The sequence below is a fragment of the Dipodomys merriami genome, unplaced genomic scaffold (assembly GCF_024711535.1).
Source record: "Dipodomys merriami isolate MVZ:Mamm:240054 unplaced genomic scaffold, mDipMer1.0.p SCAF_4, whole genome shotgun sequence".
In the NCBI taxonomy this organism is placed as follows: Eukaryota; Metazoa; Chordata; class Mammalia; order Rodentia; family Heteromyidae; genus Dipodomys; species Dipodomys merriami.
Window position 1 is genome coordinate 63,538,965 of NW_027205603.1, and position 26,454 is coordinate 63,565,418.

Consider the following 26,454-nt stretch of genomic DNA (forward strand, 5'->3'; position numbering starts at 1 on the left):
AAACAGAAACCCTTTCCCTGAAGAAACCAGAAGCCACACCTTACAAGAACTTGAATTTGTAACAAAACAATAAAAATTGTACTTTAAGATAAATGAGCTGGTAACATGTATTTTTAAGAAGCATAAAGGCATCTGGATGACACTGGCTTACAACTGTCCTTCCTAGCTAAGAGGGAGGGCCAAGACTGGGAGACTAAGCCAGGCCCTGGTGGCTCACGCCTGTAACCCTAGCTACTCAGGGAGCTGAGATCTGAGGATCGATGTTCAAAGCCAGCTTGGGCAGAAAAGTCTATGAGAGTTTTATGAGACTCATAAAAGTCTATGAGACTCATAAAAGTCTCATAGACTTTTATCTCCAATTAACCACTAGAAAACCAGAAGTGGCACTGTGGCTCAAGTGGTAGAGTGCTCGCCTTGAGCTGAAGAGTTCAAGGACAGCATGCAGGCCCAGAGTTCAAGCTGCACAACTGACCAACCAACTGACGGATGGACCGACCGACCAACAGACAGACACAGACACAGACACAGACACAGACACAGACACAGACACAGACACACAGACACAGACACACAGACACACACACAGACACAGACACACAGACACAGACACACACAGACACAGACACACACACACACAGACACAGACAGACAGACAGACACACACACACACACACACACACACACACACACACACACACACACACACACACACACACACACACACACACACACACACACACACACACACACACACACACACACACAAGATTGGGAGACTCATAGTTCTAGGCCAGCCCTAGCTGAAATATCTAAAATTCCATCTCAGGGCTGGGAAGGTGGCTCAGTGGTACAGCACTTGCCTTGCATGCCTGAGGCCCTGGGTTCAATTCCTCAGCACCACATAAGCAAAAAGAAAAAAGCTGGAAGTGGCACTGTGGCTCAAGTGGTAGGGTGCTAGCCTTGAGCTGAAGAGCTGAGGGATAGCACCCAGGCCCAGAGTTCAGGCCCCACGACTGGACCTAAAAATAAAATAAAATAAAATAAAATAAAATAAAATAAAATAAAATAAAATTCCATCTCAGCTGGGCACTGGTAACTTGTATTTATAATCCTAGCTACTCAGGAGGCTGAGACCTGAGAATTGTGGTTTAAAGCTCGTCCAGGAAGAAAAGTCTGTGAGACTTGACCTCAAATTAATCAGAAAAATGAGAGACTGGACTGGAGGATAGTTCAATTGTTAGAGTGCCAGCTGTGAATGAAACAGCTGAGTGAGAGCAGGATTTCCTGACTTTTAGCTCTGGTAGACTTCCCTAAAAGTGCAAAAATGGATTGAGGTATGGCTCAGTGGCAGAGCAACCACCTAACAAGCCTGAGACCTTGAGTACTGGGGGGAAAAAAAGAAAGAGAAAGGCCAACAACAAATGCACCACTGTCAGAATATGTTTCTGGATATCATTCTGACTTAACAGCGATGGAGTGTTGCAATAGTCATGAATACTTAGAAAGATCACCCAAGATCAAATAAAAGTTAAATTAGTGGTTCTATACTCTATACCAAGTGGCTTTTTTTTTCTTTTTTGTGGTGGTTGTTGGAATTGAACTTGGCGCCTGGGCACTGTCCCTGAGATCTTTTCACTCAAAGTGAGTGTGCTACCACTTTGAGCCACAATTCCACTTCCAGTTTTTGAGTTGCTAACTGGAGATAAGTATCTCACTTTTCTACCTAGGCTGGCTTCAAACTGTGATTCTTAGACCTCAGCCTCCTGAGTAACTAGAATTACAGGCGGGAGCCACAGTGCCCAGACAAAATGGCTAAATTTTTAAGCACTTAGTGAAACAGTAAATTACATTATTCAAAATATTGTTACCCCACATATTTTGCCTAAGGAGTTCTTTTATTTTTTGATTCAAAATAACCCATGTCTGATATAAAAGGTGCTGCTTACGTTCTGATGCAGGCTTGCCCAATTTAACAATACAATGTGATTATGTTGGCAGCAGAAACCAACAGCATATACTTTTCTGTGTAACAGCAGGAAAGAAGATGTGTGTCATTTGTGTAGAGGGATAAACTCTTCACTGCTATCTAATAGGAGCTACGGCATTCTGGGCCTTATTGTATTTATTTCTCTGGCAAAATAAGATGGTAAGAATTATCTCCTGAGAAGTACATTTCAGGGATGTCATTTAGGGCTACAGAATGCCCTGTAATGTATGCTGATTACACTATGCTTTTATCTTACAGGCATTTTTAAAAAACCTTTTGAACTCTGCCGCTTTTAAAAATGGTTACAGCATTGTGGAAGGCAGGAAGTTAACAGAACAGATCTGTTAAATCTTGGGATGTACATACTGAGCTGCTTGTTAGAGGAGGAAACAAGAGTTGTACACAATGGCAGGCCTGAATTGGCCTGGAGACAGGACAGACGCTCTCCCAGGTGGGACTTGTCAGGGCACAGGGCAGGCATCCTGCCACTGGGCCCTGGGTCACTGTGGTGAGCAGCAGTCACACTGGAACTTCTCTTTCTCAGAGAACAACGGGTTAATTCTGACCAGATTGTCTTTTTTAGGGAATCCAGTTCTCCACCAACTCCTGGGGGATGCCTGGGGCTTGAGTCTATGCCAGGCTCCACTCCTGTCCAGAACCTTTCATTCCAAAAGTTTTAACCAAGTGTACGTGGCGTGACAGCTACCATCAGATAGTCATCAGCATCTTGGTGGATCTAGAAAGGAGAGCTGAGAAACCGTTTCCTTGCCCTTAGGAAACAGATGAATTGGAAGGGTGAACAGTGAAGGACTGACCCAATACCTTGTACAATAAAGCTCCACTGTGTGATGGTGCAGAGTAGAAGGGAGGTGCTTAATGAAGTCCATGAGCAAGGTCCTCATGTGCAAAATTCTGCACGTTCATGTGTTTTCCTGGGCACAGCACTTATGGATACTCACAGCTCAAAATGAAGCCTAGCTATAAACTCAGTGAACAAAGTAGATTCCCTGTCAGAAGTAGGGGCTAGGACACCTTAGAACTCCCATGCTAAGTGGAAAAAGTAAGGGCACCACAGAATGGGGGTCTCAGAAGAAGGCTTTGTAGTGGAGATACAGCAAGCAAGAATGATAGGCCTGGTAAGGATCTGAGAGCCAGGGAAGGCAGCTTTGGATTTAGGGGGTCATGATTAATTCTGGGGCAGAAAAATTACGAGGACAATCAGACTTAGTTTTAACAGAATAAAACCTGCAGCTCACTTTAAAAAGATAATTACTTTTGGTTATTTTATGAATCCAGCTAGAAAATACTCTCATTACTTAGGGTCAGTAATAACAGTAACCCCAAATAGCACTCCTCAGCTGATCCCCCACTTTACTCACCAGACCTAGCCCTAAGTGACCCTTGCTTCCCCAAATTAAATCTATTCTTAGCCAAATAAGATTCTGAGGATAATGAAAAGAATAAATCACAGCCTTTGAAGAAAACTCAAAAGAGAAGTTCCAAAAATATTTTTGAGGAATAGCAGTGTTGCAGGGAAGAGTGCGTAGGCTCCATGGTGAGGACCCAGACGGGGGGGGGGGGGGGGGGGGGGGGGGAGGGGCGGAGAGTCAGGTGGGTGGGATACCACTTGTGGAGAGGGAGAAGTTTGATTATGGATAAATTAAGCCCTGTTAGTCTTGATTTATATGCCACAAAAGTATGGCTTATTAAGTTTTTACACTATGCTATAATAGATGTTTATATAATAAGTCATAGTATTTTATTTTTTCTTCAAGTTTTAATCCAAGTATTTAATCATACATCTGTTATACGCCCACTTCTGTTCAAATCACAGTGAGGATCAAGAATAAGCAAGCCAACAGGGAACTTCAGAACTTTCTGAACTATATAAGCAGGTGATGCTGGGTTGAAGGGCCAATTGTGGAAACCACACTACATTTCCAAGAGAAAACAGAGCTTTGCTGCATCTATAAAGAGTTCAATTCCACTTCAGAATTCTTCATGATATTTGTTTTATTCTACCCATATTAATCTTTCTCATCTCTGAATTTTATATCACACTCATAATTTAGATACCAGAGTTTAATATTTGATCCTAAAATTATGTGTTTTCCAACTGATTTTATGTACGAGCTTCACATTCTGACTCCAGTAGAGACTACATATTCCTAGAAACTATTCAATTGTGCAGTTAAATACCATGATAGGAAGGTGGATAAATAAGAAGGAATAAGAACAAATGAGTCAAAGATACAGGTTATACCAAGATTAGAAATAGCATATAACACAAAGAAAACAATTATCATTACTTTAAAATGTCTTGCATTAAGATATTTCTGTGAATAACTCCTATATTACCTTTACCTGGGGCCAACTTCAAGTATAAATTTGTATGTTACAGTAAGAAACCGAGGGAAAAAAGCTTACTCTGAAGAAATGTTTTCTTCGTGTAATAGATTTTTTTATTTGTGATAAATAGGCCTGAGATGTGACAGAACCATTATCTAGCCTCATTAAGAAATTCATTGTTCCACACAAAATAAATTAAGAAAGTTCCTGTGAGTTCTTTAGGTGATATGGTTGTCTCAATCACTTTGAATAGAAAATGTTTATAAACTATTTCACAGAATGTATTTCCTTTTGAAGCAGAGGACATAGGGCTTGGAATCACCTTTCTTTGATGATGAGTCATTATTATCATTTTCTATTCTTTCCACTTTCATTTGAGGGAAAGCTGTCAGCTCCTTTTCTCAGCCATTATGGGACACAAACTCTTCTATCTTCCTATCTCTATTCAAGTCTACTCATTTCCTGGGAACTAGAAAGGCAATTAAGTAATGTTACAACATATTATACGAAAAAGTGAAATTATGAATGAAATTCTGAGGTGGTGCTGCGAAGACAGAACATGGCTCTATCTTGTGTACCTGTTTTTGGTGTCTGTATATCTTTAAAAATCTGATTTCAGCTGGGCGCCACCAGTGGCTCACGCCTATAATCCTAACTACTCAGGAGGCTGAGATCTAAGGATCACAGTTCAAAGCCAGTCCAGGCAAGAAAGTCCATGAGACTCTTATCTCCAATAAACTACTCAGAAAAAGCCAGAACTGGCACTGTGGCTCAAGTTGGTAGAGTACTAGCCTTGAGCAGAGGCTGAGTTCAAGGGCTAGGATCAACATTAAAAAAAAAAATGAAACAACAACAACAACAACAAAAAACCCCAAAATCTGATTTTGTATTTTGGCAGTGTGGGGTTGAGATGACAAGAAACCTATGCTTTCAAGCGGGCTGTCAGGAAACTTCAGAGTATTACTCAGATTTTCTCTGAATCAAGCACTATGGATATAGAAATGAATAAAATACTCTCTCACTCCTTACAACATGTCCACAATCTAGCTGGCAAGGAAGGTTCATGCACGGGTAACTCACTGAAGGATGAGTAAGCAGAGAAAACTGGAAATAGAATGGGGAGAGACATAGCATGCAAAAGTGTAGCATCTTCAGAGATACTGGAAGCCTACTGAGATTCAGGCTACTAAGATGAGGCCAGATAAAAATGGCAAGACCAGATGGCTAAGGGTCTTGAGTGTGCTTTTACAAACTTTCTGTGACATGAAATGCTAGGTTTGGTATGATCATATATGAGCTTTAGAAAAGTATCAATTAGCAGACATAGAAAAGGAGTTGTCATGAAGAAGAAAATGAAGGCAGGAAGACCTTTCAGCAGCTTTCTGTTTAGGAAGATGAGTCCTGAAACAGGATAATGGCAGTAGAGACTAAAAATAGGATTCAGTGTTATAAAAGAGTTGGTGGGGGTTTTGTTGTGACGGGTCAGGAGGAAGGAGGAAGGATGATGGACATTAGCTTAAAGCATGGGAAATAGGAGTATAGATTCAGTAAAGGAGGGTTAATAAAACTGATTTTAGTCTTAGTAAGTTTGAAGTTTGATTAAGGCATCAAGGTGGAACCACACATATAGATTGTAATTTGGGGTTTGGGAGGTGAGAAGATAGAGAGATCTAAGATAAAGATACTGATGGAGGGAAACATCAACATTTTGACTACAACTGAACACTTAGGAAGAGAGTATTTTTCCCTGATTTTACTACTTACTTATGGTGTCTAACAGAAAACAATCCCCAAACCTGAACATCTGTAGTCATAGGCTGTGTCAGTTTTCTGTTACTGTGACAAAATACCAACGGCAAACCCTCATCACTCAGGAACCTCCTTCCTGCAAATGGATCTGACCTTACAACAGCCCATTCAGCTATGAACTCATAAATGAGCCAAAGAGGTTAGCAGCACCCTTGTTACCCAATCATTAGTGAACAGCGGCGTCAGCTGGGGACCAGGCCTCCAACATCCGAGCCTTTCTAGGAGACACTCATATCAAACCATAAAACAGACTCTTCTCATTTTGTTTACAGAACAACAATACTAGTAGGCTTCTTTATAACTCTAGATTATGATACCGCAAAGGAAAAAATTAGAGAGGCTAATTGGTAAAAATTTTCACATTTATATAGTAGATCTCATTTATAGATATAAATCTCTGAGTTTTGATTTTTCGCTAAGCCCTAATAATATATATTTACCACTTGTTTTCTTTAGTTATTAAGCCTTCTACAGGCATAAAAATGCTCTGGGAAGGAAAAGTGGCAGAAATGGCTTTTTTAATGTCTTTGAAAACAGTACTCCCCTAAGTCTTAGTAGCAATAAGATTTACAGACCAGATAAAATTTTATGGACACTCATAATGATAAAAAATGGCCCTGTAATAAACAATCCACTAATCATCCTTTTACAGTGCTAGCCCAAATGAAAAGGTTTATATTTTAGGTTAACAAGTATAACAAAAAAAGGAAAAGGTGAATGACCAAAGATTCCTTCATCACAATCACATTTCCTGAAAATCTTTATGAAAAAAAAAAAGAGATAGCACTTCAGCACTATTTTTTATGGGTTGACAGAGATTGTAGTAAAGCAATCTGAATTTATCTTTTTTAGTATAGTAAGAAATGTTACAAGAGTTACTTAACAGCTATCTTTTGATGATGTATAAAAACCAAAATAGCTTATAACATCAGTTTACTAATTCCAAAAATAAATGCAGACAAGAACTAGAGGTGAACTAACACATTTTTAACTTTTATCTGTCAGAATTTAAAACTTGTAAGTCAAGTCAGTAAACCAAAAGTCTTCTATAATGCATATATTCTGAGTCTTACTATTTGTGAACAAATGTTCAAAACGGAACAACTCATTAGGAAATAAATGGTTCTTATTTTAGGTTAACTCTACTTGACAAAATTTAGTTTTAATTTAGGGAGAACCTATACAACTAATTGGATCCCAAATCTTCAATCCTTAACACTCTTGAAATAATACTACACTCTGGTAATCTTTACAAATATTGTGTAAGATGCTTTATTAAATGAATAAACTGACATACAATGAGAGGAAGAAATTGACCACAAAGCAAAGAAGCACAACATCTTCAAAAACATGGAATCTGTGAAGAAGAGATGCGTTTCAAAGCAATTCTGATTCATTTCCTGACACTTTCCCCTCTATTAATAAATAAATTTGCTTTCTCTGGAAATTTGAAGTTATAAGCATCAGAAGTCTGGGCATAATAGTAAAGATGGGGAATAAAATTAACTTCCATAAAAGGGTTTAAACAGACATCAGGTGAGTTAGTGTATAAACCAATTCTCGTACATAGGACCGTTAGAAGTCAGTGTTTATGACTAAGTCATTTGCTTTTTTAAAAGAAGCACAGAGTCAGGTTATGAGTTAAAATTTTACAGCTCTCAGTGCAAATGAGAACTTTAGCAACAATCTAGTCTAGTCTAAGTTCCTGTTAGCTGTGGAAATAAGAACTAGCTTGTGAGAAGTAATGTTCCTGGTGAGTAGCATGATCCTCTTGGCTACTGTCTTTTTCTCTTTTGTTTTGTTTTCTTCTTGCACTGTACAGTAATGATCACAGCCATTTAATTACTATGTGTGCAAGTTTGTGGGAAGAAACCCCCCCAAATTTACCATTTCAATTGCCATTTCCTCTCTCTGTGTGTGTGTGTGTGTGTGTGTGTGTGTGTGTGTGCGCGCGTGCGTGCGTGCATGTGTATGCACGTGCAGACTGAACCATCAGTGAAACTGAATCTATGAGTCAGCAAAGGGCTGTGGGATGCAGCCAGCCAGTTCAGGTATAGGACTCTTACCCTGTCTGCTTCACAAGGAAACAAGCCCACCATTCTGCTGGGTTTTACAGTCTTAGGGAGGGGATGATTCATTTGTTTTCAAAGCAACCATTTCTGACCCATTAGCTCTCAGTATTTTTGTGGGTGTTTTTTGTTTGTTTTTGTTTTTCAGTGCCAGTACTAGAGCTTGAACTCAGGGTTCTGGGCTCTTGTTTGGCTTTTTTGTTCAAGGTTGGAGCCATATCTCCACTCCTGAGATCCTCTCAGATTTGTCTGCCAGGGTTGGCTTTGAACTGTGATCCTCAAATCTCAGCTTCTTGAGCAGCTAGGATTATTGGTGTGAGCCCGTAATCAGTGCTTGGCTCTTAATGTTTAAAAGTAACACTTTGTGCTTAATTTTTTTTTTAACATAGACAATTTTCTTGGTAGTTTTAAGGCAGGAGTCGGAAGAAGAAAGAAGGCAGAAGAGAGCAGAAAAATGCTACATTTCTACCAGCACAACTATGTTTATTGTAGCATTATTTACCATAGCTAAGATATGGAACCAACTCAAATGCCCTTCAGTAGATGAATGGATCAAGAAAATGTGGTGTACACACACACACACACACACACACACACACACACACACACACACACACACACACACACACACACACACACATGGAATTCTATGCCTCCATCAGAAAGAATGACATCGCCCCACTTGTTAGGAAATGGAAAGACTTGGAAAAAATTATATTAAGTGAAGTAAGCCAGGCCCAAAAAAACATAGGTCCCATGGTTTCCCTTATTTTGCAATAACTAGTATATGTCTGGGACAAGTAGAAAAGGTCAAAAGCTATGTCCATATGACCAGATAAGATGAAGTTAAGTGAAATGAACCCCAACATAGGGACACAAGTGTTTTTTTTCTTTCTTGCTATTGTTTTTAACGTATTTATAAGGTACCATGTGATTTTTTTTGTTGCTTTGTATGTCCCTCCCTGATGGTATAACCCCTGTTTTCATTGCATTTGATGTTGGTATAATTTGGGGAGGAGAAGGGAAAAAACAAAATGTTTAAATAGGGATACAGGTGGACCCATGGCAACAATGAGATGTACAAGACACTATGTTGAAAAACGAACTTTACAATTGTGGAGGTGGGAGGGAAGGGATGGTAGAGAAAAAACAAAGGAGGCAACAATGCTTGATAAGAAATGTACTCATTACCTCATTACCTTGCTCATGTAACTGTAACCCCTCTGTAAAGTATTTTCACAATAAAAAACATATATAAAAAAAAGAAAAATGCTACCTTCTTCCTCCTTAGAGGCCAAACATACTTTTTTATTCTGCAAGTTTGAATTAAGTGTCTAATCTGAAGTTCATGGAAATTTGGTTATGTTTTTGAGTAGCAAAAGTTATTCAGATGGATGTTTACAGTGACTAATGTAGCACTGTCAGGAAGTTAAAAATGTGAAATTACTCAAAATGGGGTGTACTGCTGAGAAATTCCCACAGTCTTCAATGTGAACAGAAGAGGAAATTGCTCTTGGAGGGGTGGTGGGGTGGTACCTGCTTAGCCAAATGGCCAAGCACTCTCCTACGTACGCCACATCTCCAGCCTGTGTTTTGCAAGTTATTTTGGAGATGAGTCCCGCAGAGTATTCTGCCCATGCTGGCTTAGAACTGTGATCCTCTGGATTCTTAGCTTCACCTAGCTGGGAGGTTGCTTTTCAAGTACTCAGTGACGAAGCCCACAGTCAATTGCTCTTCCTACACTATTTTTCTACAACAATCTCTTAAGATGGAATACATAGCTCAACAAAAGGTAGACCTGCTTCTTTTCAGGTCAGCAGGTACATCTTCTAGATCTTCTTATTTTTAAAACAAATGAAAGACTTTAAAAAAAATCTTTTAAATAACATTGATAGATGAATGGATTCTACTTCATATGTTGACTATTTCAATAGATGTCAACATTGTGTTGGAGACTGGTATATTTGGCATGTTTTTGATAGCTCAAATAAGCAATTTTTTTTTTTTTTTGGTTAATGATAGCATTTTACCTAGGAGGTATTTGGATCAATATACAAAAATGCAATCTTTCTCATTATCTCTTAAAAAGAAGAAAAGCAAATAAAATATGTAAATCAATAGCATATACTAGGCTGACATAAAACAACAGTTCAAATAACTCAGTGACACAAGAAGATAGAAAATAGTATTAAATCAACCCACTGAAAGTTTTGACATTCAAACTTTTATTGGAATTTCTGAATGAGAAATCCTGCTGCTTGTTGCTCATGAGGAAGAGCTGTCAGTAAAATTAAGTTTCCTTTTAGTTTATATATTCCATCTGCTATAGAAACCTACAATACCACATTCAAGTAATAAGACAGAATTAATAATAAACTTGTAAGATCTCTAGGAGAAACCCTTAGATTTTTATAAAATTATATTGTTTTGTCAAAAACAGTTACATAAGAAATTTCTTTAAAATATTAATCTAAAAAACTAAAAGAGACAGATTTATAATGCCAGGTCTGGGGTGTGAACTTGGGGCCTGGGAGCACTCCCTGAGCTTTTTTGCTCAAGGTTAGTGCTCTACCATCTGAGCCACAGCTCCACTTTTGGCTTTTTTGGTGGTTAATCAGAGATAAGAGTCTCACTGGGATGGCTTTAAACCACAGTCCTTAGATCTCCTCCTGAGTAGCTAGGATTACTGGCATGAGCCATCAACTCACTTTGGTTAATAAACTTCTAAAATGCATAAATGTGACAGCACTTCCAAAACCTAATGAGTCTACAAGTTGCTGGAATAATCAGTATATGAAAATATATGAGATACCATTACAATGAAGTAAATGGTCTGTTGTGTTAATGTTAGCACATTTAGTCAAATAGTCAATCAAGAAAATGCTGTACAAGGTTTGTTATGTTTACTGGGAAAACAAATCCTTCTTAGCAACTGTTTGATTAAATCTCTCAGCTGCTACAGACCTTATTAGTAGCCTGTGATTAAAAAAATATGGATTGCTAATACTGTACCTTGACTCATCTACTTTCCCATCTGCTAGCAATTCTAATAATATGAACTATCAACAGTACGGCTAACAATTTCCTATGGCATTTTTGATGCTGAATTGCCTATAGTATTTTGTAAGATTTACCAGTGCATGCCCCAGACAGTTTTTGGGCTTTTTGTGGTCTGGAGTGACATACTCCTTTTCCCCCTAATATTCCATTTTAGCTGAATTTTTTCCTATGTTGAACAGAATCTGGTTTAGTTTTAGAAGACACTGTTCATGGAGACTGCCACACTCCTTTAACTAAATGAGAGCAGGAAACACCAAAGTCCTAGTAAAACCCAGTTAAATCCACTGGTCAATTTGGATTAAAATAAATAAGTCTGAGGGACTGTCTAGGTAGGATATCAACATGAGAGGGAAAAGGAGAGGATAACAGAAGCTATTAATAAAATAATCAATAATAATAATCTAATAATCAGACTTTGAAAAAGGGAGGAGGTGAGAGAGGGACTATGGGAATATAATAAGGAGGGGTGACCTTTTTTTTTTTTTTTTTTTTTTTTTTTGTCGGTCATGGGGCTTGAACTCTGTCCCTCAGCTCTTCAGCTCAAGGCGAGCGCTCTACCACTTGAGCTACAGCGCCACTTCCGGTTTTTTGGTGGTTTATTGCAGATAGGAGTCTCATGGTCTCTCCTGCCCGGGCTGGCTTTGAACCGCAATCCTCAGATCTCAGCCTCCTGAGTAGCTAGGATTACAGGCGTGAGCCACCAGCGCCCGGCTAGGGGTGACCTTCTTTAAAATACATTGCTTACATCTATGGAATTATCATAATGAACCCCCCTTGTACTATTATTCTAATAAATAAAAAACAAAAAACATTTACCAAAGTTTTGATAATTGGTAAAGTGTTTGGAATCACTATCAATTTTAAATCCATTTGAAAAGAATTCAAAGATTATTTTGTTAAAACTCCTATTCAAGAACAGAACGTAATGTATTAACTTTGTTGATGTTTTATTATAGTAATTTCCAATAAATACTTAATAGCAATGATGAAACCATAAATAAGGGCTTCTTAACAAATTAAATGATCACTTAATTTGAATCACAATATGACAAATATCCGTTGCACAAGATTATGAGCACTAAAAATGTTTGAAATATACTTATAACTAGCTGGCTAGGTAGTTGAATCTATATGGAGCTATTATTTAAACTTAGAATAGGGCTGGGAAGGTGGCTCAGTGGTAGAGCGCTTGCCTTGCATGCCTGAGGCCCTGGGTTAGATTCCTCAGCACCACATAAGCAAAAAGTAAAAAGCCAGAAGTGGCACTGTGGCTCAAGTGGTAGAGCGCTAGCCTTGAGCTGAAGAGCTGAGGGACAGCGCCTAGGCCAAGAGTTCAGGCCCCACGACTGGACCCCCCCAAAAAAACAAAAAAACAAAAAAAAAAAAACAAGAAAAAAAAACTTAGAATAGTTTAATTTTTCTCAGTCACATCTTTTCAGCTGAATTGTACCAAATTTTCTTGATTTCCCTTAAGGAATGTTGGGAAGATTTCACTGATTTCGGGTCACTTTTAGACACTAAAAATCCACAGCAATTATAAATTTAAATCTTGTTAAGTCTGTGTACACACATGCGTGTTTATATATTTTCTGATGTGGTGAATAGGTGCTCATTCTTCTTGGAAAGGGACATCCAGACCCTCTTTAGGGTGAAGTATTGTCTGATCTGGCCTGGAAACCATCTAGACAGCATTAGCATGTCTAACCTTTTCTTTAGAGCCCAGAAGTCATGGTTCTTCTTTGCATTCAAGAAAAGTGAGGAGTCTATTCAGCTCTTCTTTTCCTAGCATACTATAGGGTCCTGATATCCTGAAGACCCTGGTGCTACCTACAGAAATCTTCTGTCTGAAGAACTCCTTATAATAGAAGCAGATATCAGTGTCTGTCCAGGAACTTGTTCACTGAGTACTGTTTTAGTTGTACAACAGTGGGTGTGCAGGTTCAACGAGTTCAGTAAGCAGCTACTACATTCAGCTTTTTATTGGTTGAATGGGATCTAGTGAACTTTTTGCCTGGTCTGGCCTTGAATTGTGATCCTCTTGGTCTCAGCTTCCCAAGTAGCTAGCAGTAAAGGTGTGAGCCACTGCTCCCAGCTTGTAATGGATAATTTTTTTAAAACAGTGAACCAATAAATAGAAATAAACAGGACCCTAGTACTTCAGTTTTGAAATATCCAAGTCTGTAGTTCTTTTAAAAGATTAGAGAGTAGCTGGGTACTGGTGGCTGACACCTGTAATACTAGCTACTCAGGAGTATGAGATCTTAGAATCACAGTTCAAAGCCAGCCTGGGCAGAAAAGTTCCTGTGAGACTCTTATCTCCTATTATCCACTCAAAAACCAGAAGTGGTACTGTGGAGAAGCTCAGGGACAGTACCCAGGCCTTGAGTTCAAGGCGTATAACCACCACCACTAACAATAAAAAGATTATAAATTAAGAATTATGGTCTAATAGCTATTTAAAAATATGAACTCAAAAAACACTGCAAATGTTATGCTAGATCAAATTCATCATTCTTATTAAATGAGTTTAGAAAATAAAAAATTTACCAACAAGAAAAGATTTTAAGTTTCAATTGTAGAATGGCATGGTTTGTGGCTAAAACAGTTATTTCCATCCTCCCAGCTATTAACAGACAATTATACAAATTCAATTAAAATATCACAAATATTCAGGGGTGTATAGGAGGGCTATTATGAAAATGTTCAAAACATAAAGCTCATGCTTGCTGTAATAATAAGTGTTTTAGGTAAACCAACAAGTAAAACCAATTGGATAAAATTGAAGCTGTCAGCACTTATCTCTGTCCTTTCATTAATATTTTCTAAAACTATGCTCATAAGTGCTACTAACCAAAGGCAAAAGAAGTTAGTAAAGAAGATGAAAGGAAGATGGAACTAGCCACTTTTTCTCTTAGATGTGTCTTATGTTTGAGGCATCAACTTTCAGCAGCAAATGCCTCAGCTTTTTGAGTTCTGGTTTAGAGAGATGACACAGTATTTGTACATTACATTATCTTATACTGGATAATTACTGCGCATTCATTATTGAAGAGAAAGAGAAGACATTAATATGCTAGTGCCATTTGCACACACAATAGCTTAACCGTTTACAAATGAAAACTTTCACACTTAAAACAACTACAGCAAATGTGTGGTCCATGGGTTTACCTTTTTTTGGAGAGAGGAGGGAATAATACCAAATTGTTTTCTAAAATTGTTTTTGTTGGTATCAATTCTATAGAGAACATGGCATTAAAATTTTGTTTCTAATATTACCTTATAAAACAAGTGCTTTCTCAAATGTTCATGGAAGTTCAGTGCTAAGGCTAGATCTAGCTGCCAGCTTTGCTAAAGGAAGCAAGGCCTTTTCTTAACTGCCCTCAAATAGAGACACCTATTTTTTTCACTACTAACGTAGATGTGGCTGATCTGACTGCATCTATTTACTGGGATGCTAGGAGATTGTGGTCATGAGTGGAAACTTTAGCTCTGGTTTAAATAATACATTAATATGAAGTACATTTACTAGTCAATCTTTACATTTTATTTTACAGGATGAAATTTCAGCTAACTCTTTTAAAAGTCCTTTTTATATGAATAAAAGGAAAAATGCATCTTTAATTACTAACCAAATGAAAGACATACTGCTGGCTTACCTCCGGTGGGAAAAAAAAGAATAAAATAGTTAAGTGGTTATTAAATTCAATGTGGGGGCTGGGAAGGTGGCTCAGTGGTAGAGTGCTTGCCTTGTATGCATGAGGCCCTGGGTTCGATTTCTCAGCATCATATAAGCAGAAAAAGTAGGAAGTCACGCTGTGGCTCAAGTGATAGAGCACTAGCCTTGAACTGAAGAGCTGAGGGACAGTGTCCAGACCCAGAGTTCAGGCCCCATGACCAGCAAAAAAATAAAATAAATAAATAAATAAATTCCATGTTTTCTTGAAGAACTATTCATTGTTAGTAAGTGATGTTAACAAGACATGTAGTTGACTGTTATTCAAAGACTAGCTTATCCACTAGAAAATCTGAAATTATTTTGCATTCACAGACAGTATCAATTAACCTTCAATGTCAAGTAAGTGATGAAACAGCCATAGTGATGAACACCCCATGCCTCATGTCAACAACAGATATGGCATTTTCCAAAGCAGGTTTTTTTTTGTTTTGTTTTTATTTTTTGGTTGGTTGTGGGGCCTGAACTCTGGGCCTAGGTGCTGTCCCTCAGCTCTTCAGCTCAAGGCTAGCGCTCTACCACTTGAGCCACAGCGCCACTTCTGGCTTTTTTCTGCTTATGCGGTGCTGAGGAATCTAACCCAGGGCTTCATGCATGCACGGCAAGCACTCTACCACTGAGCCACCTTCCCAGCCCCCAAAGCATTCTTAAACAAGAACATTATAAGAGAAATTTCCTTTGCCTTACTAGATCCAAAGTAGAGGAGCAAAACCAGAAAGGATAAAATAATTTTGAAAAATACTATATACAAGGGAATTTCCTTCAGATGGAATAAAATACTGCAGGCTGGTTCATATAACACTGCTCATAATTTGTCTCACTAATTCTAGACTACTTGATGTTGGAGTTATCCATATGACCAACCTTTTTCTGCTACAGTTCTTTAAGCTATAGTGCTTAATTTTGTAAATGTTCAAGGCTTACCCTAGCCTTGACAGCACCAGTCTATGCCTTTCTTCTTATAGTGTCATCTACCAAAACCCCTCTTCACCTCTAAGGGAGGCCCAGGTCACTGGCTACCCAGCACCCTCTGGTGGTTATATTTGGCACCACATATCCTCAACATAGTACATTTTACAGTCTTTTCTAGACAAAGAAGTAATTAATCACCTATAATATTTCTGGGCTATGGGTACAGAGAAAACTGCTCATATATAAATTTAAGACCCCCAAAAGTAAGCTATTAGAACACTTCAGAGAAAATTTGTTCCTTTGAATGTATTTAAAAACCCATGGGTGAAGCTACTTAAATGAAAATATCTGATCAGTACTTAGCTATTTAAAATGTAATTTATTTTCAGGCACTTATTCTACAAGTAATATTTTTCTTTTATATAGAGTCATATTGCTATAAATATGCATGTCATAGCTAACATGTAGTATGGGTTTACCACTGCAGACACTATGTTGTTAACATCATGTAACAGACAAGAATCTTATGAAATTGTACTATTAATATGATCAACTTTCAAAGTTTAACTTTCTGAGCTGCCAAGAATTTAAGCTTCCCATAGCCAGGTGAATCCTAATTACTCAGAGAAATCCAAACTAATTGAGCACTGTGGTTCAAAGCCAGCCTGGGCAGGAAGGACCATAAGACTCTTATCTCCAATACTAAAAAGCTGGAAATGGCACTGTGGCTCAAAGTGGTAGAGCACTATCCTTGAGCACAAAAGCTGAGGGACAGCACCAAGGCCCTGAGTTCAAGCCCCAGGATGGAACAAAAAAGAAAAAAAAGGGGGGGAAGGGCTAAGCTTTCCTAAGACATATAGATAATAAGAAATTTGGTTAGGATTAAAATATTAGGCAATTTAATTTCACTTTAAAGAACTGCATGATACAATGAAGAGATATGTAATTTACTGGCCATAATAACTAAAAAAATTTTTCTTGGTTGGTTGTGGGGCTTGAACCCTAGGCTTGAGCACTGTCTCTAAGCTTTTTGCTCAAGGCTAGCTCTACCACTTTGAGCCATAGGTACTGGTGGCTTACATCTGTAATCCTAGCTACTCAGGAGGCTGAGATCCCTGGCTCAAAGCCAGCTCAGGCTAGAAAGTCTGTGAGACTCTTATCTCCAATAAAGTATTCAGGGAAAGTCAGAAGTGGTGCTGTGGCTCAAGTGGTAGAGAACTATCCTTCTAGCCTGGAAAGAAAAAACAAAGGGACAAGACCCAGGTCCTGAGTTCAAGTCCCAGGATCAGTACACACACACACACACACACACACACACACACACACACTCTCTCTCTCTCTCTCTCTCTCTCTCTCTCTCTCTCTCTCTCTCACTAAAACAATTCTTTTTATAGTTTAGAGTGAGGTGTCATAGAGATTTTAAATTACATTCAAATTAGCTTAGATACTTGGAGGACACTGATGTTTAAACACTCATACGTAAATTAAAAAAGAAGGGGGGGAGAAGGTTGTGGGAGAGACTGAGAGGAGGAAGTTGACTGGAATACAGTATACATTGTTTACGTGTATGGAAATGTTACAATGAAAAAAAATCCCCTTGTATGATTAATGTATGATAAAGAAAACCCTAAAACAGTATGCCAGCTGACTATACATTACCTAGCATGTTTATTCATATATACCTTATAGTAGGGAAGAAGTTTATAATTAGCCACAAAACCTAAGATGTAATATTTTAAAATCATAATATAGTATATAGTACTTTCCATTTATATTGCATGTTTACATACATTAAATGAGCCTTATAATAATTCTATAAATAGATACAATTCTTACTTTTTAAGTAAGATGAAATGAGGCTTAGACTAATTAAGTAAATTGTGTAAGTAACTCAATGCCCTCAAAAATGTCTTGGAGATCGAAAGTACAGTGAATTGGCTTAGGTTTATAGTCTTCATGCTGTGTTCTAAAAAGTAAAAAGAAAGACTTTTTTTTTGCAAGAAAATCTTACTTAGGATGGAAAATTTTGCTTCACTTTACTTCTGTTTTGTTTACTGGTGAATAATTCACCAGTATTTACTATTGCTAAACTAGTAAAAATCCATATAAGGAAGAAATAAAATCAGAAAGTAAAATCTTACAGAAAACAAAATAAGAACAAGTATGAGTCATAAAACACAGTCTAAGTTTGGCAAAATTGTCCAAAAATTGTAAGATTAAGATCAATGATTTCATAAAGCACTTAGCATTTTTATAATTCTTTAATTTTATAAAGTATCTTTAAAATTTAGTTACTTTTATAACCCCTAAGAGATCACTGGATGGCATAATAGTGTTTCCATGACTAACATTTAAAAAGTACTGTGAAAAGAAACCATTACTCTGTTTAAAAGAAGACATCTTGTGATTCTAACCACATCCCTTCCCCAGTCCTTTCAGCATAAAGCAATGCCATGTATAAGAGTTCCTGATGCTCCATCCTCCACACTGATTTTAAGGGAAGTCCCATGCCTCCCTGTGATGGCAGTGGTTGTCTCAGAAACCTAACTGCATTCCTTTCTCTGTGCATTTTCTAGCTCTCTTAATTCTACACTTTTCATATCAACATGAAATACTTTCTACCATTTCCCATTGAAATGAACAAATAAAAAGTTTGAACCCATTACTCCTCCAAATGTCATAATTCCATCTCTTTCTTGAAAGTCAAATTACTCAGCATAGAGAAAACTGTCTCCACATTTTAAATTGATAATCACATTTCAATTCATTGCATATTGGCTTCTGTCCCTCTGATGCTCTCCAAAATGGAATCAAATGAATCCTTTTAATCTTGCTTGACCCTGTAAACTCAGCTTCTTCAAATCTCCTCACAGCTCCCGGAATTTTTAGCTACTTTATGGTCACTTTCTAGTCTCTTTACTGGATGCTTCTTCTCAACCTCCAAAGTGTTAGAATTGCTCCATGATTGCTAGGCTTTTTCCTACACATTCTCTATTTCCTAGGCAGTCTCAATATACATTCATTTTCTTGTCTTGCAGCAACTCTCATTTTCTATTTCTTATATAATTTGTCTTCTGGCTTCCAGACCATAGCAATTCTGTTAGGATGTCTAGGATATCTCATCACATTATAATATTCAATAAGCCCCTACCTGATAGGGATCTTCTAACCTGTTTGTCTTTGAACCTTTCCTATTTCATTAAATGCTTCTTGAACATTCATCTAGCTGTTGACAAGAATCTACCAAATTTGTATGTTACCATACCTATTCATACTGCCTGTACCTCCAATGCATATGCTTCCCTTCATCTCTTCTGACACCTTTCTTAATTTGGGCAGGATGTTTTAATAGTTTGCTAACTAGTTTTTCTCTGTGCTCCCACACCCTACCCGCAGGACCTCAGACGGGAACTGCCTCCAGGGTCTTATACATGCAGGCAAATGCTTTATCACTTGAGCCACATCTTTAGCCTTTTTTTTAAAAAAAAATCTTGGTTTTGAGTCATGGTGCTCTCTCTCTCTCTCCTCTCTCTCTCTTCCTCTCTCTCTCTTTCTTCCTCTCCCTGTCTCTTCTCTTTCCTCCCCCCCCCCCCTCTCATCTTGAACTCTGGGCTTGGGTAATAACCCTGAATGCCTTTTGCTCAAGGCTAGCACTCTACTACTTGAGTCTAGTCTGGCTTTTTTCTGTGATTTAATTGGAGATCAGAGTCCCACAGACTTTCCTGCCTGGGCTGGCTTGAAAGTGCAATCCTTAGGTCTCTGCCTCCTGAGTAGCTGGGTCACAGGTGAGCCACTGGCACCCGGTTGTGTAGACATGATCTTGCTGGCTTGTACTTGATTGAGATCCTCCTGCCTCCACCTACTGCATAGTCAGGATTACAGGATTACAAAACCAATCTCGCCTCTCCTTCCTCTATTCTTGCTTCTATTAACTCTCCAAATAGCAGCCAGAATTATTTTTGGGAAGGGAAGGGGAATCACAGAAACAGTGGGACAAAGGGTGAACCAATGCAACAGTGATACGCATTAAACACTACGCTGGAAATAAACTTTACAACTGGAGTGGGGCAGAAGTGGGAGAAAATGAGGGAGGGGTTAACAACACTGTTAAAAAAGAAATGTACTCATTACTTATATAACTGTGACCTCTCTGTAGATCACCTTTACAATAATTTTTTTTATAGGTTATCTTAAGCTATGCCATGTCCCTAAGACCTTTAAATGACTCTATGTTGCAGGTAAAATCCTAACTTAAAAAATATGATTTGCCCCTGTGTAGGCCGATGGCTTTAACAGTGATACTTTTGCCAAAATTCTTGTTTCTATTATTATTGTTTCTTTTCTGGTTACTTGTCTTTACCAAGTTCTTTTGCACTGGAGCAAAATTGTCCAGATATGAAGTACTACATAACTTTCCTTTGCTTAGATGACCTTACACTCCTCACTTTAGCTCCAAGTCTTTTTTTTTTTGGTCCAGTCATGGGGCCTGAACTCTGGGCCTGGGCGCTGTCCCTCGGCTCTTCAGCTCAAGGCTAGCGCTCTACCACTTGAGCCACAGCGCCACTTCCGGCTTTTTTCTTTTTGCTGATGTGGTGCTGAGGAATCGAATCCAGGGCCTCAGGCATGCAAGGCAAGCGCTCTACCACTGAGCCACCTTCCCAGCATAGCTCCAAGTCTTTAACAAGTTCCTTTTACAGAGCATGTTTTTCCCCTCACGTCTGCCTGTTGAAACTCTGCATTTTAAGAATGAAGACTAAAGTCTTCTAAAAAGGATTATTTTTCTCTGTATTAAGAGAACTGTGTATGCTTCTGTTTAGCATATGCCACTATACTGCAATTTTTAAGGCAATTTTTGTCACACTAGAACTGTAGTGTGAGATATCCACAGGACTGGTTGTACTGTTCAGATAAAAACATTTAGAAAGTACTGAACAAATGCTCATTAAATAAACCACAAAGGCTAAATGAAAGCATAAGCATATCTCAATAGTAGCCCTAATATCTCTAAAAATACTTTTTCTGATCTGTAATCCATCTTGATTCTGTTTTGAGGTAGAGTTTTGTTTTGGCTGGACATTGACAAGCTGGTATGCTAAGGTATCAGTATTTTATTGATTGACTGACTGGTTGTAGGACTTGAACTCAAGCACTCGTGTACTCCTAGCTCTGCCTCTAGCCTTTTTTCTTTAGCTACTTTTCAGCTAGATCTTACACTTTTTGTCTGGGCCAACCTTAGGCCAAAATTTAAATCCCAATGATATGGCCTTTAGTTTTCTTTATTTTTATTTAAAGAATGGTTATCAAGGGGGAAATAGTACTACTATTCTAATAGTACTACTACTATTCTAATAGTAGTAGTTATGAACCGGGATACCTCAATACAATCTAAGTATGATTTATCAATAACCCTTAATTTATAAGCTGTTAACAGGTTTCTTTTTTATGATCAATTTATTAGTGTTGCTCATTATTGTGCAATTGAAGATATTCAGGAAAAAGTGCCCTATGAAGCATTAAAAATGTTACTGTGAAGTTTTCTGAAATCAAACTCACGTGTATATTCATATCTAATAAGCCAAAATGCCTCATTTAATACTTAGCACAATTTTCAAGCCATACTAGGAAGTATAACTCACATAGTTAACATCTAATGATGGCAGAAACTAGCTTTGTGGACTTGCAGGTTCAAGTATGGGAAAGCCTGTACTGAGGTATATGATGTTGGTCAGAAACTCCAATATTAGGAGTCAGAAGAGAAGACAGTACATAGCTCACCTATTTTAAGAAAAATCTGGGCAGAAGAACCAGTGGTAGCAGAGATAGTCTAACTTAGGTTACTCAAAAGCCTTTCAAGTTTTAAGCATAATGGAAACAAGTTTAGAGTAGAATATATCTTTTATTAGACTGTTCTAAATGCTATTTGGGGAGGAGTAAACATATACATCATTAGAAATATTAATCTGTACAAAGAATGAATACGATTTGTTTAAATAACAAATTTATGTAATATTACAAAAATGAAGTCTGGGTTGAAGCACTATAAAACTGGCAAATTTGAAAATAAAGGCAAATTTCTTAAAGATTTCTTTCAAAGCATTGTCTTGACACCTATACTATGATAAAACTCATTATCGCATATGAAAACATAAGGCAAACATCCTCACTGTGTCCCTACATACTAAGATGTTGAAAATCTAAGCAGCAGATTTAACAATCACCACATCAGATTAGAAACAGTGCTAGTTCTTCCCATTGAATTTCTTGGTCTTTCAACCATTGACCTCCTCAGCTCAACCCCTAGGGAGTCACATGAATGGCTCTGATTGATGAAGGCAGTTGGTCATGTTTAAATACAATGCATGGAGTAACATGTTGCTCTAGTTCACTTTATAGTGAACTATATTTAGGACCATATGGATTATGCAATCTTTAGATACATTTTAAGGCAAAGACATATACATTAGGCAGAAAAACATTGATTCTTTTAATTTAAAATAAAACATAAGATTTTACTTTTAATACAACATACTTAAGTATAAATTGAAAGTTTTTAATTCAAACATGGTTGAACCAGATAATCTGTCATAACTGGGTTTTGGAGGGCAGATAAAAATTACACAATGACTTTCTTGCAGATATGAATATTTGGAAGCAAGAAAGTACAGGACTGAAGACTTTGTTGCTTTGCAAACTCTAATATTGGACAGACTCAGGTTTATACTGGCTAAGTGATAAAAGAGCCAAGGTAATTATCAGGCCTAATGAAACACAGTAACAGAGTCATACTTTATATTATCTATAGTGGGGGCTTGAATTAATGTTCTAGTTGTAACTAGGATTTTCATTCCAATAGACAGGTGGAGGGGGGGGAGGATTACGGGTAGAAACAATGTTGCCTTTCCACCCCTACATCCCCATCTCAGGTTGAGAACTGATGATCATATTATTTGGGCAAATCAAAAAGTCAAATGCATACACAGATTGAACTCTTGCAATAAAACAAAACTTACCATAAAACAGTGACACTTTTTATGATATAAGTAATAGATACTGAGCCAAGTGATAATTACTCATAATCAATTTCATCTAAAAACCAAAATTATTTTTTATGGTCAACCCAAAATATTTTCAAATTCTCATTTATAAATTAAATCACTTTTGATGATTTTCCCTACAACCATACATAGTTTAATAATTTTACATAAAAGGCATTTAGAGCATAGTTCACAAAAATATGCTACTCTGGTACATTGATTGATTCATGTTCAGGGGCTTGAAGAAGAGCCAGAGCAAGAGGAAGCAGGAAATAAAATCACCATGTAGAAGAAGTTCCCCAATAATAGAAGGAAAACATCATTCTTGACATTAAGGATGGGAAATTGAAGCCAAGGAAAATCTGTACAAACCCTGTCAAACTAGCCATGGTGTTCCTCATTAACTCTCTATCTTATTACCAGTACTAGCCTGACCTTGTTTGTTTGATCGCATTTTCACATTTTGCATTTTCACTCTTTGTCTAATTCAGTATTTATATATTTAATTGCATTTTGGGGTCTTCATTTCTTCCTGAAGATTTCTGTGTCATGTACAACTTGTATAAAACAAATTGGTATGTTTTTCCCTTGATCTACCTGGAGCAATCTAATTCTCAGCCTCAGCTGAAAAGCCTTCAAAAGTAGGTACCACACACAAAATCCTTAAAACAAAAAAACCAACTGTAGCCCCCTAAAAGCCACTGTCCGCACCTAACATTCACACAGGATGGAGTGTTCCTGGTATTCTCAGTGTTCTTCCTCGAGTCCATTAATAGTTCATCCAGACACTTTCCATCTATGTTTTCTACACAAAAGGGCCACCCTGAAGCTCTGCAACTCAGGACAGGTCTGGGAGCCTGGATTTCTATGGTACCAAGTTGTAATGCCTCGCCTGGCATAATCATCACATGGAGAGAATGGTCCTAATGAAGGCAAGCGACAGGGAAGGGAAAGGATAGGAAGGAAAAACTCTAGTCACTTTCAGGGTTTCTCTAGCATGAAACAGGTGACATGTGCAGCTGGATGATTCTTTGTTGTGTTGTGCTGCCTTGTGTTCTCTTGTGTGCTATCAGATGTTAGAAGTAGCCCTGGCTGCTACTCACTAGATACCAGTAACATGCCCTAAGTTGAGACAACCAAAAATGTCTTCAGACATTATCAAATGGGTCTTAGAGGGCAAATCCACTCCCAGTTGAGAAACTGATGGTCTAGTTTAGAGCCTTGGGTCTAAAGTAGAAAGAATATTAAGGATGGAAAAACCTGAATTTAGACCTTTGGGTTTTGTATGGAAGAAACTAGTGGCTTAGTTACATGTGTCCATCTCTGTACATTATGCTGTGTAATACAATGTCAGAGTGAGCACCATTAGAAGTCAGAGGATGTGAGAGAAGTTTGTCAGGAAGATCTTTTCAATCCCCATTAGACAAGATGATCCCCAATCTAATGAAGAATACTCAGACGCCTCTAAAGACTCTGGCTCATGAAGTCTCTCAGGAAGCAGACTGAATGTAGGATCTAGGAGTGGGGTAAAATCAGGGAAGGGAGTTGAGAGGTAAAGGGCCTAATTGTAGCTTAAGATCAGATCAAGTTTGTCTTTTGAAGAACAAAGAACTGAAACATGAAAAAGGTGTAGTTTAGTCTTTTAGCCAATTTTTCCAGAACAGGTACCTAGAGTTCTCACAGAGGAAGTTCGTGGAATTCAGACAGACCCTTCCCTGTATTCCCATAGGGACTTTAGATGACTAAAACTAACATTAAAAATCGAAAGGACATAGTCCTTTCTTCCTAACCATTTGTAAAGTTGTACATGGAGAAAAACATCTGCTTTTGTTCAGTTTCTGAGACTTTCAAAGACAATGGAAGTACTACAATTCATTTCAGAGTTGTTCTGAAGATTACCAAGACTACAGATGTTAGAAGCCTAACACAAAGGTAGGCGCAGCTGGTTGCCTGCTCCATCCTTTATCTCCCTTTCAGCTCATGTACATACATGTCCACATCTGTGCTATCAGAGCTTTCCTTTGCTGTTCTTGTATCCTGCTTTATCAGGGTCTGTCTTCATCTTGTCCTGGAATTCCTGTCTCATCACTACATACATGTAAGCCCCTTCAGCTCTAGTGACAGAAGAGTACATGTCTCAGGTACCAGTGGGAAAACACAAGAAAAAGGATTCTGCTGCAAAGGTAACAAACTTCCTATCACAATTTTTCTCTGATTGGGTCTACCAGGGTAGAGACAAGGGAATTTCTGCTTGATTGTACACATCTGCAGTTTAGCAGAAAACTTGAGAGTCAGTTCAAGGATAAAGAAGCATATCTGGAGTTCAACTTTTGCTGTGTCAGAGAAAGTTCCTAATAGCCTAACTCTTTTCACAGATAATAATCTTACACCATTGGCAAAATAAACCAACTACTGAAGGCTCTGGAGAATGAACAAAAACATATTGTTCTCCCACCATGAGAAATCATTTACAATGTCTGGGATGTAATCCAAAATTATTTGAAAAGGAAGAATCAGGAAAATGTGGTCCTCTCCTAAGAAAGCGAGTCAACAGAGACTAACCTTGATATGACCCAGATATAAGAAGTAACAGGATTGTATAGCAGCTATAATTATACTCAGTGGGGTAAGGGGAAATATGCTCATAATAAATGAAAAACTGGGAAACCTCAACATAAAATAAAAAATAAGAGATTTTAGAAGAGAAAAATTCAACATTTACTTAATAAACGTCAGAGTACAATCAATCTGACAAAAAGTGACTGGAAAAAGACCAAGAGAAATGATCCAATGTGAAGAAGATAAAAGCTTGAAAAACAAGTGAACAGTTTCAGAAATATTGTGAACAATACCAAAAGGTTTAACATAAACCATTGGAGTTCCAGAATGTGAGAAAGAATGTGCAAAAAATGTGCAGGGAAAAAATAAAGAATATGCAAAAAATTTACAAATTTTTAAATGTAAAAACTGCAAAGAAAAAACCCCTCAAATCTACCAGTCAAAAATACATGACTAAGTTTATGAAAAATAGAGACAAATAACATCATATATAGGGAACAACAATTTGAATACTCAGATTTCTCTCTAGAAAAGCTCAGAAGACAAATGGAATATTTCATAATTCATGGTAAGTATACTTTGCCTTAAAGACATGGAGAGGTCAAAGTGAATGGATGTAAAAAAAAATACAGCTTGCAAATAGTAAGCAAGACCAGAGTGGCTATACACATATCAGCGGGACAGCATATTACCTACCTGGCTGCCACAACATAAATTAAAAACTAAACTAAACTAAACCACCACTTATTATGGACAAACAAAAATTTCTTCAAATGTACCAGGACATCAAATTCCAACTGTATCAGATAATCTAAATGGCAATATTTCTCTTCACAATGATCAGCATACACTACAATACTATAGAGGTTATCAAGAGGAAACACAATCTTGATATACTTTCCTCTGTTGTCTTTCTACACCCATAATAAAATCAAGTATCTT

At 37.7% G+C, this 26,454-nt stretch overlaps 1 protein-coding gene across 2 annotated transcripts in view; it reads right to left on the bottom strand.

Moving 5' to 3' along the window:
• Stk3 (serine/threonine kinase 3) overlaps positions 1-26,454 on the bottom strand; it is a 223,748-nt gene that overhangs the window by 1,484 nt on the left and 195,810 nt on the right. The window lies entirely within an intron of this gene.